The 15,972-nt window shown below is 44.0% G+C and overlaps 1 protein-coding gene across 5 annotated transcripts in view; it reads right to left on the bottom strand.

The window, feature by feature from the left end:
• Positions 1 to 15,972, bottom strand: part of PLEKHS1 (pleckstrin homology domain containing S1) — a 55,414-nt gene that overhangs the window by 5,501 nt on the left and 33,941 nt on the right. The window lies entirely within an intron of this gene.

Genomic DNA, 15,972 nt, shown 5'->3' with positions numbered 1-15,972 from the left:
GCACTATTAGAGCACAGTACTGGCACTATTAGAGCACAATACTGGCACTACTAGAGCACAATACTGGCACTACTAAAGCACAATACTGGCACTACTAGAGCACAATACTGGCATCACTACAGTGCAAAACTGGCACAGAGCACAATACAAGCACTATTAGAGCACAATACTGGCACTATTAGAGCACAATACTGACACTATTAGAGCACAATACTGACACTATTAGAGCACAGTACTGGCACTACTAGAGCACAATACTGGCACTATTAGAGCACAATACTGGCACTACTAGAGCACAATACTGGCACTACTAGAGCACAATACTGGCACTATTAGAGCACAATACTGGCACTATTAGAGCACAATACTGGCACTATTAGAGCACAATACTGGCACTATTAGAGCACAATACCGGCACTACTAGAGCACAGTACTGGCACTATTAGAGCACAGTACTGGCACTATTAGAGCACAATACTGGCACTACTAGAGCACAATACTGGCACTACTAGAGCACAATACTGGCACTACTAGAGCACAATACTGGCATCACTACAGTGCAAAACTGGCACAGAGCACAATTCTGGCACTATTAGAGCACAATTCTGGCACTATTAGAGCACAATACTGGCACTATTAGAGCACAATACTGGCACTACTAGAGCACAATACTGGCACTACTAGAGCACAATACTGGCACTACTAGAGCACAATACTGGCACTATTAGAGCACAATACTGGCACTATTAGAGCACAATACTGGCACTATTAGAGCACAATACCGGCACTACTAGAGCACAGTACTGGCACTATTAGAGCACAGTACTGGCACTACTAGAGCACAATACTGGCACTACTAGAGCACAATACTGGCACTACTAGAGCACAATACTGGCATCACTACAGTGCAAAACTGGCACAGAGCACAATACAAGCACTATTAGAGCACAATACTGGCACTATTAGAGCACAATACTGACACTATTAGAGCACAATACTGACACTATTAGAGCACAGTACTGGCACTACTAGAGCACAGTACTGGCACTACTAGAGCACAGTACTGGCACTACTAGAGCACAATACTGGCACTATTAGAGCACAATACTGGCACTACTAGAGCACAATACTGGCACTACTAGAGCACAATACTGGCACTGCTAGGGCACAATACTGGCACTGCTAGGGCACAATACTGGCACTATTAGAGCACAATACTGGCACTATTAGAGCACAATACTGGCATCACTACAGTGCAAAACTGGCACAGAGCACAATTCTGGCACTATTAGAGCACAATACAGACACTATTAGAGCACAATACCGGCACTACTAGAGCACACTACTGGCACTATTAGAGCACACTACTGGCACTATTAGAGCACACTACTGGCACTATTAGAGCACAATACCGGCACTATTAGAGTACAATACCGGCACTATTAGAGCACAATACCGGCACTATTAGAGCACAATATTGGCACTATTAGAGCACACTACTGGCACTATTAGAGCACAATACTGGCACTATTAGAGCACAATACTGGCACTATTAGAGCACAATACTGGCACTATTAGAGCACAATACTGGCACTATTAGAGCACAATTCTGGCACTATTAGAGCACAATTCTGGCACTATTAGAGCACAATTCTGGCACTATTAGAACACAATTCTGGCACTATTAGAACACAATACTGGTACTATGAGAGCACAATACTGGCATCACTACAGTGCAAAACTGGCACAGAGCACAATTCTGGCACTATTAGAGCACAATACTGGCACTATTAGAGCACAATACTGGCACTACTAGAGCACAATACTGGCACTACTAGAGCACAATACTGGCACTACTAGAGCACAATACTGGCACTATTAGAGCACAATACTGGCACTATTAGAGCACAATACCGGCACTACTAGAGCACAGTACTGGCACTATTAGAGCACAATACTGGCACTACTAGAGCACAATACTGGCACTACTAGAGCACAATACTGGCACTACTAGAGCACAATACTGGCATCACTACAGTGCAAAACTGGCACAGAGCACAATACAAGCACTATTAGAGCACAATACTGGCACTATTAGAGCACAATACTGACACTATTAGAGCACAATACTGACACTATTAGAGCACAATACTGACACTATTAGAGCACAATACTGGCACTACTAGAGCACAATTCTGGCACTACTAGAGCACAATACTGGCACTATTAGAGCACAATACTGGCACTATTAGAGCACAATACTGGCACTATTAGAGCACAATACTGGCACTATTAGAGCACAATACAGACACTATTAGAGCACAATACCGGCACTACTAGAGCACACTACTGGCACTATTAGAGCACACTACTGGCACTATTAGAGTACACTACCGGCACTATTAGAGCACAATACCGGCACTATTAGAGCACAATACCGGCACTATTAGAGCACAATATTGGCACTATTAGAGCACAATACTGGCACTATTAGAGCACACTACTGGCACTATTAGAGCACACTACCGGCACTATTAGAGCACAATACTGGCACTACTAGAGCACAATACTGGCATCACTACAGTGCAAAACTGGCACAGAGCACAATACTAGCACTATTAGAGCACAATACTGGAACTATTAGAGCACAATACTGGCACTATTAGAGCACAATACTGGCACTATTAGAGCACAATACCGACACTATTAGAGCACACTACAGGCACTATTAGAGCACAATACCGGCACTATTAGAGCACAATATTGGCACTATTAGAGCACAATACTGGCACTGCTAGAGCACAATACTGGCACTGCTAGGGCACAATACTGGCACTACTAGAGCACAATACTGGCACTACTAGAGAACAATACTGGCACTGCTAGGGTACAATACTGGCACTACTAGAGCACAATACTGGCACTACTAGGGCACAATACTGGCACTACTAGAGCATAATACTGGCACTACTAGAGAACAATACTGGCATCACTACAGTGCAAAACTGGCACAGAGCACAATACTGGCACTATTAGAGCACAATACTGGCACTATTAGAGCACAATACTGGCACTATTAGAGCACAATACTGGCACTATAAGAGCACAATACTGGCACTATTAGAGCACAATTCTGGCACTATTAGAGCACAATTCTGGCACTATTAGAGCACAATTCTGGCACTATTAGAGCACAATACCGACACTATTAGAGCACAATACCGGCACTATTAGAGCACAGTACTGGCACTATTAGAGCACAATACTGGCACTATTAGAGCACAATACTGGCACTATTAGAGCACACTACCGGCACTATTAGAGCACAATACTGGCACTACTAGAGCACAATACTGGCATCACTACAGTGCAAAACTGGCACAGAGCACAATACTAGCACTATTAGAGCACAATACTGGCACTATTAGAGCACAATACTGGCACTATTAGAGCACAATACTGGCACTATTAGAGCACAATACTGACACTATTAGAGCACAATACTGACACTATTAGAGCACAATACTGACACTATTAGAGCACAATACCGGCACTACTAGAGCACAATACTGGCACTACTAGAGCACAATACTGGCACTACTAGAGCACAATACTGGCACTACTAGAGCACAATACTGGCATTGCTAGGGCACAATACTGGCATTGCTAGGGCACAATACTGGCACTATTAGAGCACAATACTGGCACTATTAGAGCACAATACTGACACTATTAGAGCACAATACTGACACTATTAGAGCACAATACTGACACTATTAGAGCACAATACCGGCACTACTGGAGCACAGTACTGGCACTACTAGAGCACAATACTGGCACTACTAGAGCACAATACTGGCACTACTAGAGCACAATACTGGCATTGCTAGGGCACAATACTGGCACTGCTAGGGCACAATACTGGCACTGCTAGGGCACAATACTGGCACTGCTAGGGCACAATACCGGCACTACTAGAGCACAATACCGGCACTATTAGAGCACAATACCGGCACTATTAGAGCACAATACCGGCACTATTAGAGCACAATACCGGCACTACTAGAGCACAATACTGGCATCACTACAGTGCAAAACTGGCACAGAGCACAATACTAGCACTATTAGAGCACAATACTGGCACTATTAGAGCACAATACAGGCACTATTAGAGCACAATACCGACACTATTAGAGCACAATACCGACACTATTAGAGCACAATACCGACACTATTAGAGCACAATACTGACACTATTAGAGCACAATACTGACACTATTAGAGCACAGTACTGGCACTACTAGAGCACAATACTGGCACTACTAGAGCACAATACTGGCACTACTAGAGCACAATACTGGCACTATTAGAGCACAATACTGACACTATTAGAGCACAATACTGACACTATTAGAGCACAATACCGGCACTACTGGAGCACAATACTGGCACTACTAGAGCACAATACTGGCACAACTAGAGCACAATACTGGCATTGCTAGGGCACAATACTGGCATTGCTAGGGCACAATACCGGCACTGCTAGGGCACAATACCGGCACTACTAGAGCACAATACCGGCACTATTAGAGCACAATACCGGCACTATTAGAGCACAATACCGGCACTATTAGAGCACAATACCGGCACTATTAGAGCACAATATTGGCACTATTAGAGCACAATACTGGCACTGCTAGAGCACAATACTGGCACTGCTAGAGCACAATACTGGCACTACTAGAGCACAATACTGGCACTACTAGAGAACAATACTGGCACTGCTAGGGTACAATACTGGCACTGCTAGGGTACAATACTGGCACTACTAGAGCACAATACTGGCACTACTAGGGCACAATACTGGCACTACTAGAGCATAATACTGGCACTACTAGAGAACAATACTGGCATCACTACAGTGCAAAACTGGCACAGAGCACAATACTGGCACTATTAGAGCACAATACTGGCAATATTAGAGCACAATTCTGGCACTATTAGAGCACAATAATGGCACTACTAGAGCACAATACTGGCACTATTAGAGCACAATACTGGCAATATTAGAGCACAATTCTGGCACTATTAGAGCACAATACTGGCACTACTGGAGCACAATACTGGCACTACTGGAGCACAATACTGCCACTACTAGAGCACAATACTGGCACTATTAGAGCACAATACTGGCACTATTAGAGCACAATACTGGCACTATTAGAGCACAATTCTGGCACTATTAGAGCACAATTCTGGCACTATTAGAGCACAATTCTGGCACTATTAGAGCACAATTCTGGCACTATTAGAACACAATTCTGGCACTATTAGAGCACAATACTGGCACTATTAGAGCACAATACTGGCACTACTAGAGCACAATACTGGCACTATTAGAGCACAATACTGGCACTATTAGAGCACAATACTGGCACTATTAGAGCACAATACTGGCACTACTAGAGCACAATACTGGCACTACTAGAGCACAATACTGGCACTATTAGAGCACAATACTGGCACTACTAGAGCACAATACTGGCACTACTAGAGCACAATACTGGCACTACTAGAGCACAATACTGGCACTATTAGAGCACAGTACTGGCACTATTAGAGCACAATACTGGCACTACTAGAGCACAATACTGGCACTACTAAAGCACAATACTGGCACTACTAGAGCACAATACTGGCATCACTACAGTGCAAAACTGGCACAGAGCACAATACAAGCACTATTAGAGCACAATACTGGCACTATTAGAGCACAATACTGACACTATTAGAGCACAATACTGACACTATTAGAGCACAGTACTGGCACTACTAGAGCACAGTACTGGCACTACTAGAGCACAATACTGGCACTATTAGAGCACAATACTGGCACTACTAGAGCACAATACTGGCACTATTAGAGCACAATACTGGCACTATTAGAGCACAATACTGGCACTATTAGAGCACAATACTGGCACTATTAGAGCACAATACCGGCACTACTAGAGCACAGTACTGGCACTATTAGAGCACAATACTGGCACTATTAGAGCACAATACTGGCACTACTAGAGCACAATACTGGCACTACTAGAGCACAATACTGGCACTACTAGAGCACAATACTGGCACTATTAGAGCACAATACTGGCACTATTAGAGCACAATACTGGCACTATTAGAGCACAATACCGGCACTACTAGAGCACAGTACTGGCACTATTAGAGCACAGTACTGGCACTACTAGAGCACAATACTGGCACTACTAGAGCACAATACTGGCACTACTAGAGCACAATACTGGCATCACTACAGTGCAAAACTGGCACAGAGCACAATACAAGCACTATTAGAGCACAATACTGGCACTATTAGAGCACAATACTGACACTATTAGAGCACAATACTGACACTATTAGAGCACAGTACTGGCACTACTAGAGCACAGTACTGGCACTACTAGAGCACAATACTGGCACTATTAGAGCACAATACTGGCACTACTAGAGCACAATACTGGCACTACTAGAGCACAATACTGGCACTGCTAGGGCACAATACTGGCACTGCTAGGGCACAATACTGGCACTATTAGAGCACAATACTGGCACTATTAGAGCACAATACTGGCATCACTACAGTGCAAAACTGGCACAGAGCACAATTCTGGCACTATTAGAGCACAATACAGACACTATTAGAGCACAATACCGGCACTACTAGAGCACACTACTGGCACTATTAGAGCACACTACTGGCACTATTAGAGCACACTACTGGCACTATTAGAGCACACTACTGGCACTATTAGAGCACAATACCGGCACTATTAGAGTACAATACCGGCACTATTAGAGCACAATACCGGCACTATTAGAGCACAATATTGGCACTATTAGAGCACACTACTGGCACTATTAGAGCACAATACTGGCACTATTAGAGCACAATACTGGCACTATTAGAGCACAATACTGGCACTATTAGAGCACAATACTGGCACTATTAGAGCACAATTCTGGCACTATTAGAGCACAATTCTGGCACTATTAGAGCACAATTCTGGCACTATTAGAACACAATTCTGGCACTATTAGAACACAATACTGGTACTATGAGAGCACAATACTGGCATCACTACAGTGCAAAACTGGCACAGAGCACAATTCTGGCACTATTAGAGCACAATACTGGCACTATTAGAGCACAATACTGGCACTACTAGAGCACAATACTGGCACTACTAGAGCACAATACTGGCACTACTAGAGCACAATACTGGCACTATTAGAGCACAATACTGGCACTATTAGAGCACAATACCGGCACTACTAGAGCACAGTACTGGCACTATTAGAGCACAATACTGGCACTACTAGAGCACAATACTGGCACTACTAGAGCACAATACTGGCACTACTAGAGCACAATACTGGCATCACTACAGTGCAAAACTGGCACAGAGCACAATACAAGCACTATTAGAGCACAATACTGGCACTATTAGAGCACAATACTGACACTATTAGAGCACAATACTGACACTATTAGAGCACAGTACTGGCACTACTAGAGCACAATACTGGCACTATTAGAGCACAATACTGGCACTACTAGAGCACAATTCTGGCACTACTAGAGCACAATACTGGCACTATTAGAGCACAATACTGGCACTATTAGAGCACAATACTGGCACTATTAGAGCACAATACTGGCACTATTAGAGCACAATACAGACACTATTAGAGCACAATACCGGCACTACTAGAGCACACTACTGGCACTATTAGAGCACACTACCGGCACTATTAGAGCACAATACCGGCACTATTAGAGCACAATACCGGCACTATTAGAGCACAATATTGGCACTATTAGAGCACAATACTGGCACTATTAGAGCACACTACTGGCACTATTAGAGCACACTACCGGCACTATTAGAGCACAATACTGGCACTACTAGAGCACAATACTGGCATCACTACAGTGCAAAACTGGCACAGAGCACAATACTAGCACTATTAGAGCACAATACTGGCACTATTAGAGCACAATACTGGCACTATTAGAGCACAATACCGACACTATTAGAGCACACTACAGGCACTATTAGAGCACAATACCGGCACTATTAGAGCACAATATTGGCACTATTAGAGCACAATACTGGCACTGCTAGAGCACAATACTGGCACTGCTAGGGCACAATACTGGCACTACTAGAGCACAATACTGGCACTACTAGAGAACAATACTGGCACTGCTAGGGTACAATACTGGCACTACTAGAGCACAATACTGGCACTACTAGGGCACAATACTGGCACTACTAGAGCATAATACTGGCACTACTAGAGAACAATACTGGCATCACTACAGTGCAAAACTGGCACAGAGCACAATACTGGCACTATTAGAGCACAATACTGGCACTATTAGAGCACAATACTGGCACTATTAGAGCACAATACTGGCACTATAAGAGCACAATACTGGCACTATTAGAGCACAATTCTGGCACTATTAGAGCACAATTCTGGCACTATTAGAGCACAATTCTGGCACTATTAGAGCACAATTCTGGCACTATTAGAGCACAATACCGACACTATTAGAGCACAATACCGGCACTATTAGAGCACAGTACTGGCACTATTAGAGCACAATACTGGCACTATTAGAGCACACTACCGGCACTATTAGAGCACAATACTGGCACTACTAGAGCACAATACTGGCATCACTACAGTGCAAAACTGGCACAGAGCACAATACTAGCACTATTAGAGCACAATACTGGCACTATTAGAGCACAATACTGGCACTATTAGAGCACAATACTGGCACTATTAGAGCACAATACTGGCACTATTAGAGCACAATACTGACACTATTAGAGCACAATACTGACACTATTAGAGCACAATACTGACACTATTAGAGCACAATACCGGCACTACTAGAGCACAATACTGGCACTACTAGAGCACAATACTGGCACTACTAGAGCACAATACTGGCACTACTAGAGCACAATACTGGCATTGCTAGGGCACAATACTGGCATTGCTAGGGCACAATACTGGCACTATTAGAGCACAATACTGGCACTATTAGAGCACAATACTGACACTATTAGAGCACAATACTGACACTATTAGAGCACAATACCGGCACTACTGGAGCACAGTACTGGCACTACTAGAGCACAATACTGGCACTACTAGAGCACAATACTGGCACTACTAGAGCACAATACTGGCACTACTAGAGCACAATACTGGCACTACTAGAGCACAATACTGGCATTGCTAGGGCACAATACTGGCACTGCTAGGGCACAATACTGGCACTGCTAGGGCACAATACCGGCACTACTAGAGCACAATACCGGCACTATTAGAGCACAATACCGGCACTATTAGAGCACAATACCGGCACTATTAGAGCACAATACCGGCACTACTAGAGCACAATACTGGCATCACTACAGTGTAAAACTGGCACAGAGCACAATACTAGCACTATTAGAGCACAATACTGGCACTATTAGAGCACAATACTGGCACTATTAGAGCACAATACAGGCACTATTAGAGCACAATACCGACACTATTAGAGCACAATACCGACACTATTAGAGCACAATACCGACACTATTAGAGCACAATACTGACACTATTAGAGCACAATACTGACACTATTAGAGCACAGTACTGGCACTACTAGAGCACAATACTGGCACTACTAGAGCACAATACTGGCACTATTAGAGCACAATACTGACACTATTAGAGCACAATACTGACACTATTAGAGCACAATACCGGCACTACTGGAGCACAATACTGGCACTACTAGAGCACAATACTGGCACTACTAGAGCACAATACTGGCATTGCTAGGGCACAATACTGGCACTGCTAGGGCACAATACTGGCACTGCTAGGGCACAATACCGGCACTACTAGAGCACAATACCGGCACTATTAGAGCACAATACCGGCACTATTAGAGCACAATACCGGCACTATTAGAGCACAATACCGGCACTATTAGAGCACAATATTGGCACTATTAGAGCACAATACTGGCACTGCTAGAGCACAATACTGGCACTGCTAGAGCACAATACTGGCACTACTAGAGCACAATACTGGCACTACTAGAGAACAATACTGGCACTGCTAGGGTACAATACTGGCACTGCTAGGGTACAATACTGGCACTACTAGAGCACAATACTGGCACTACTAGGGCACAATACTGGCACTACTAGAGCATAATACTGGCACTACTAGAGAACAATACTGGCATCACTACAGTGCAAAACTGGCACAGAGCACAATACTGGCACTATTAGAGCACAATACTGGCACTATTAGAGCACAATACTGGCACTATTAGAGCACAATACTGGCACTATTAGAGCACAATACTGGCACTACTAGAGCACAATACTGGCACTATTAGAGCACAATACTGGCACTATTAGAGCACAATACTGACACTATTAGAGCACAATACTGACACTATTAGAGCACAATACTGACACTATTAGAGCACAATACCGGCACTACTGGAGCACAATACTGGCACTACTAGAGCACAATACTGGCACTACTAGAGCACAATACTGGCATTGCTAGGGCACAATACTGGCATTGCTAGGGCACAATACTGGCACTGCTAGGGCACAATACTGGCACTGCTAGGGCACAATACCGGCACTATTAGAGCACAATACCGGCACTATTAGAGCACAATACCGGCACTATTAGAGCACAATACCGGCACTATTAGAGCACAATATTGGCACTATTAGAGCACAATATTGGCACTATTAGAGCACAATACTGGCACTGCTAGAGCACAATACTGGCACTGCTAGAGCACAATACTGGCACTACTAGAGCACAATACTGGCACTACTAGAGAACAATACTGGCACTGCTAGGGTACAATACTGGCACTGCTAGGGTACAATACTGGCACTACTAGAGCACAATACTGGCACTACTAGGGCACAATACTGGCACTACTAGAGCATAATACTGGCACTACTAGAGAACAATACTGGCATCACTACAGTGCAAAACTGGCACAGAGCACAATACTGGCACTATTAGAGCACAATACTGGCACTATTAGAGCACAATACTGGCACTATAAGAGCACAATACTGGCACTATTAGAGCACAATACTGGCACTATTAGAGCACAATTCTGGCACTATTAGAGCACAATTCTGGCACTATTAGAGCACAATACCGACACTATTAGAGCACAATACCGGCACTATTAGAGCACAGTACTGGCACTATTAGAGCACAGTACTGGCACTATTAGAGCACAGTACTGGCACTATTAGAGCACACTACCGGCACTATTAGAGCACAATACTGGCACTACTAGAGCACAATACTGGCACTATTAGAGCACAATACTGGCACTATTAGAGCACAATACTGGCACTATTAGAGCACAATACTGGCACTATTAGAGCACAATACTGGCACTATTAGAGCACAATACTGACACTATTAGAGCACAATACCGGCACTATTAGAGCACAATACTGACACTATTAGAGCACAATACCGGCACTACTGGAGCACAATACTGGCACTACTAGAGCACAATACTGGCACTACTAGAGCACAATACTGGCACTACTAGAGCACAATACTGGCACTACTAGAGCACAATACTGGCACTGCTAGAGCACAATACTGGCATTGCTAGGGCACAATACTGGCACTATTAGAGCACAATACTGGCACTATTAGAGCACAATACTGGCACTATTAGAGCACAATACTGACACTATTAGAGCACAATACTGACACTATTAGAGCACAATACTGACACTATTAGAGCACAATACTGACACTATTAGAGCACAATACCGACACTATTAGAGCACAATACTGACACTATTAGAGCACAATACCGGCACTACTGGAGCACAGTACTGGCACTACTAGAGCACAATACTGGCACTACTAGAGCACAATACTGGCACTACTAGAGCACAATACTGGCACTACTAGAGCACAATACTGGCATTGCTAGGGCACAATACTGGCACTGCTAGGGCACAATACTGGCACTGCTAGGGCACAATACTGGCACTGCTAGGGCACAATACCGGCACTACTAGAGCACAATACCGGCACTATTAGAGCACAATACCGGCACTATTAGAGCACAATACCGGCACTATTAGAGCACAATACCGGCACTACTAGAGCACAATACTGGCATCACTACAGTGCAAAACTGGCACAGAGCACAATACTAGCACTATTAGAGCACAATACTGGCACTATTAGAGCACAATACAGGCACTATTAGAGCACAATACCGACACTATTAGAGCACAATACCGACACTATTAGAGCACAATACCGACACTATTAGAGCACAATACTGACACTATTAGAGCACAATACTGACACTATTAGAGCACAGTACTGGCACTACTAGAGCACAATACTGGCACTACTAGAGCACAATACTGGCACTACTAGAGCACAATACTGGCACTATTAGAGCACAATACTGACACTATTAGAGCACAATACTGACACTATTAGAGCACAATACCGGCACTACTGGAGCACAATACTGGCACTACTAGAGCACAATACTGGCACAACTAGAGCACAATACTGGCATTGCTAGGGCACAATACTGGCATTGCTAGGGCACAATACCGGCACTGCTAGGGCACAATACCGGCACTACTAGAGCACAATACCGGCACTATTAGAGCACAATACCGGCACTATTAGAGCACAATACCGGCACTATTAGAGCACAATACCGGCACTATTAGAGCACAATATTGGCACTATTAGAGCACAATACTGGCACTGCTAGAGCACAATACTGGCACTGCTAGAGCACAATACTGGCACTACTAGAGCACAATACTGGCACTACTAGAGAACAATACTGGCACTGCTAGGGTACAATACTGGCACTGCTAGGGTACAATACTGGCACTACTAGAGCACAATACTGGCACTACTAGGGCACAATACTGGCACTACTAGAGCATAATACTGGCACTACTAGAGAACAATACTGGCATCACTACAGTGCAAAACTGGCACAGAGCACAATACTGGCACTATTAGAGCACAATACTGGCAATATTAGAGCACAATACTGGCACTATTAGAGCACAATACTGGCACTATTAGAGCACAATACTGGCAATATTAGAGCACAATTCTGGCACTATTAGAGCACAATTCTGGCACTATTAGAGCACAATACTGGCACTACTGGAGCACAATACTGGCACTACTGGAGCACAATACTGGCACAACTAGAGCACAATACTGGCATTGCTAGGGCACAATACTGGCATTGCTAGGGCACAATACCGGCACTGCTAGGGCACAATACCGGCACTACTAGAGCACAATACCGGCACTATTAGAGCACAATACCGGCACTATTAGAGCACAATACCGGCACTATTAGAGCACAATACCGGCACTATTAGAGCACAATATTGGCACTATTAGAGCACAATACTGGCACTGCTAGAGCACAATACTGGCACTGCTAGAGCACAATACTGGCACTACTAGAGCACAATACTGGCACTACTAGAGAACAATACTGGCACTGCTAGGGTACAATACTGGCACTGCTAGGGTACAATACTGGCACTACTAGAGCACAATACTGGCACTACTAGGGCACAATACTGGCACTACTAGAGCATAATACTGGCACTACTAGAGAACAATACTGGCATCACTACAGTGCAAAACTGGCACAGAGCACAATACTGGCACTATTAGAGCACAATACTGGCAATATTAGAGCACAATTCTGGCACTATTAGAGCACAATAATGGCACTACTAGAGCACAATACTGGCACTATTAGAGCACAATACTGGCAATATTAGAGCACAATTCTGGCACTATTAGAGCACAATACTGGCACTACTGGAGCACAATACTGGCACTACTGGAGCACAATACTGCCACTACTAGAGCACAATACTGGCACTATTAGAGCACAATACTGGCACTATTAGAGCACAATACTGGCACTATTAGAGCACAATTCTGGCACTATTAGAGCACAATTCTGGCACTATTAGAGCACAATTCTGGCACTATTAGAGCACAATTCTGGCACTATTAGAACACAATTCTGGCACTATTAGAGCACAATACTGGCACTATTAGAGCACAATACTGGCACTACTAGAGCACAATACTGGCACTATTAGAGCACAATACTGGCACTATTAGAGCACAATACTGGCACTATTAGAGCACAATACTGGCACTACTAGAGCACAATACTGGCACTACTAGAGCACAATACTGGCACTATTAGAGCACAATACTGGCACTACTAGAGCACAATACTGGCACTACTAGAGCACAATACTGGCACTACTAGAGCACAATACTGGCACTATTAGAGCACAGTACTGGCACTATTAGAGCACAATACTGGCACTACTAGAGCACAATACTGGCACTACTAAAGCACAATACTGGCACTACTAGAGCACAATACTGGCATCACTACAGTGCAAAACTGGCACAGAGCACAATACAAGCACTATTAGAGCACAATACTGGCACTATTAGAGCACAATACTGACACTATTAGAGCACAATACTGACACTATTAGAGCACAGTACTGGCACTACTAGAGCACAGTACTGGCACTACTAGAGCACAATACTGGCACTATTAGAGCACAATACTGGCACTACTAGAGCACAATACTGGCACTATTAGAGCACAATACTGGCACTATTAGAGCACAATACTGGCACTATTAGAGCACAATACTGGCACTATTAGAGCACAATACCGGCACTACTAGAGCACAGTACTGGCACTATTAGAGCACAGTACTGGCACTATTAGAGCACAATACTGGCACTACTAGAGCACAATACTGGCACTACTAGAGCACAATACTGGCACTACTAGAGCACAATACTGGCATCACTACAGTGCAAAACTGGCACAGAGCACAATTCTGGCACTATTAAAGCACAATTCTGGCACTATTAGAGCACAATACTGGCACTATTAGAGCACAATACTGGCACTACTAGAGCACAATACTGGCACTACTAGAGCACAATACTGGCACTATTAGAGCACAATACTGGCACTATTAGAGCACAATACTGGCACTATTAGAGCACAATACCGGCACTACTAGAGCACAGTACTGGCACTATTAGAGCACAGTACTGGCACTACTAGAGCACAATACTGGCACTACTAGAGCACAATACTGGCACTACTAGAGCACAATACTGGCATCACTACAGTGCAAAACTGGCACAGAGCACAATACAAGCACTATTAGAGCACAATACTGGCACTATTAGAGCACAATACTGACACTATTAGAGCACAATACTGAAACTATTAGAGCACAGTACTGGCACTACTAGAGCACAGTACTGGCACTACTAGAGCACAATACTGGCACTATTAGAGCACAATACTGGCACTACTAGAGCACAATACTGGCACTACTAGAGCACAATACTGGCACTGCTAGGGCACAATACTGGCACTGCTAGGGCACAATACTGGCACTATTAGAGCACAATACTGGCACTATTAGAGCACAATACTGGCATCACTACAGTGCAAAACTGGCACAGAGCACAATTCTGGCACTATTAGAGCACAATACAGACACTATTAGAGCACAATACCGGCACTACTAGAGCACACTACTGGCACTATTAGAGCACACTACTGGCACTATTAGAGCACACTACTGGCACTATTAGAGCACACTACTGGCACTATTAGAGCACAATACCGGCACTATTAGAGTACAATACCGGCACTATTAGAGCACAATACCGGCACTATTAGAGCACAATATTGGCACTATTAGAGCACACTACTGGCACTATTAGAGCACAATACTGGCACTA

The sequence above is a fragment of the Eleutherodactylus coqui genome, chromosome 4, assembly GCF_035609145.1.
Source record: "Eleutherodactylus coqui strain aEleCoq1 chromosome 4, aEleCoq1.hap1, whole genome shotgun sequence".
Lineage (NCBI taxonomy): Eukaryota > Metazoa > Chordata > Amphibia > Anura > Eleutherodactylidae > Eleutherodactylus > Eleutherodactylus coqui.
The sequence above is the reverse complement of the archived record's forward strand: the minus strand, read 5'-3'. Positions and strand labels throughout refer to the sequence as shown.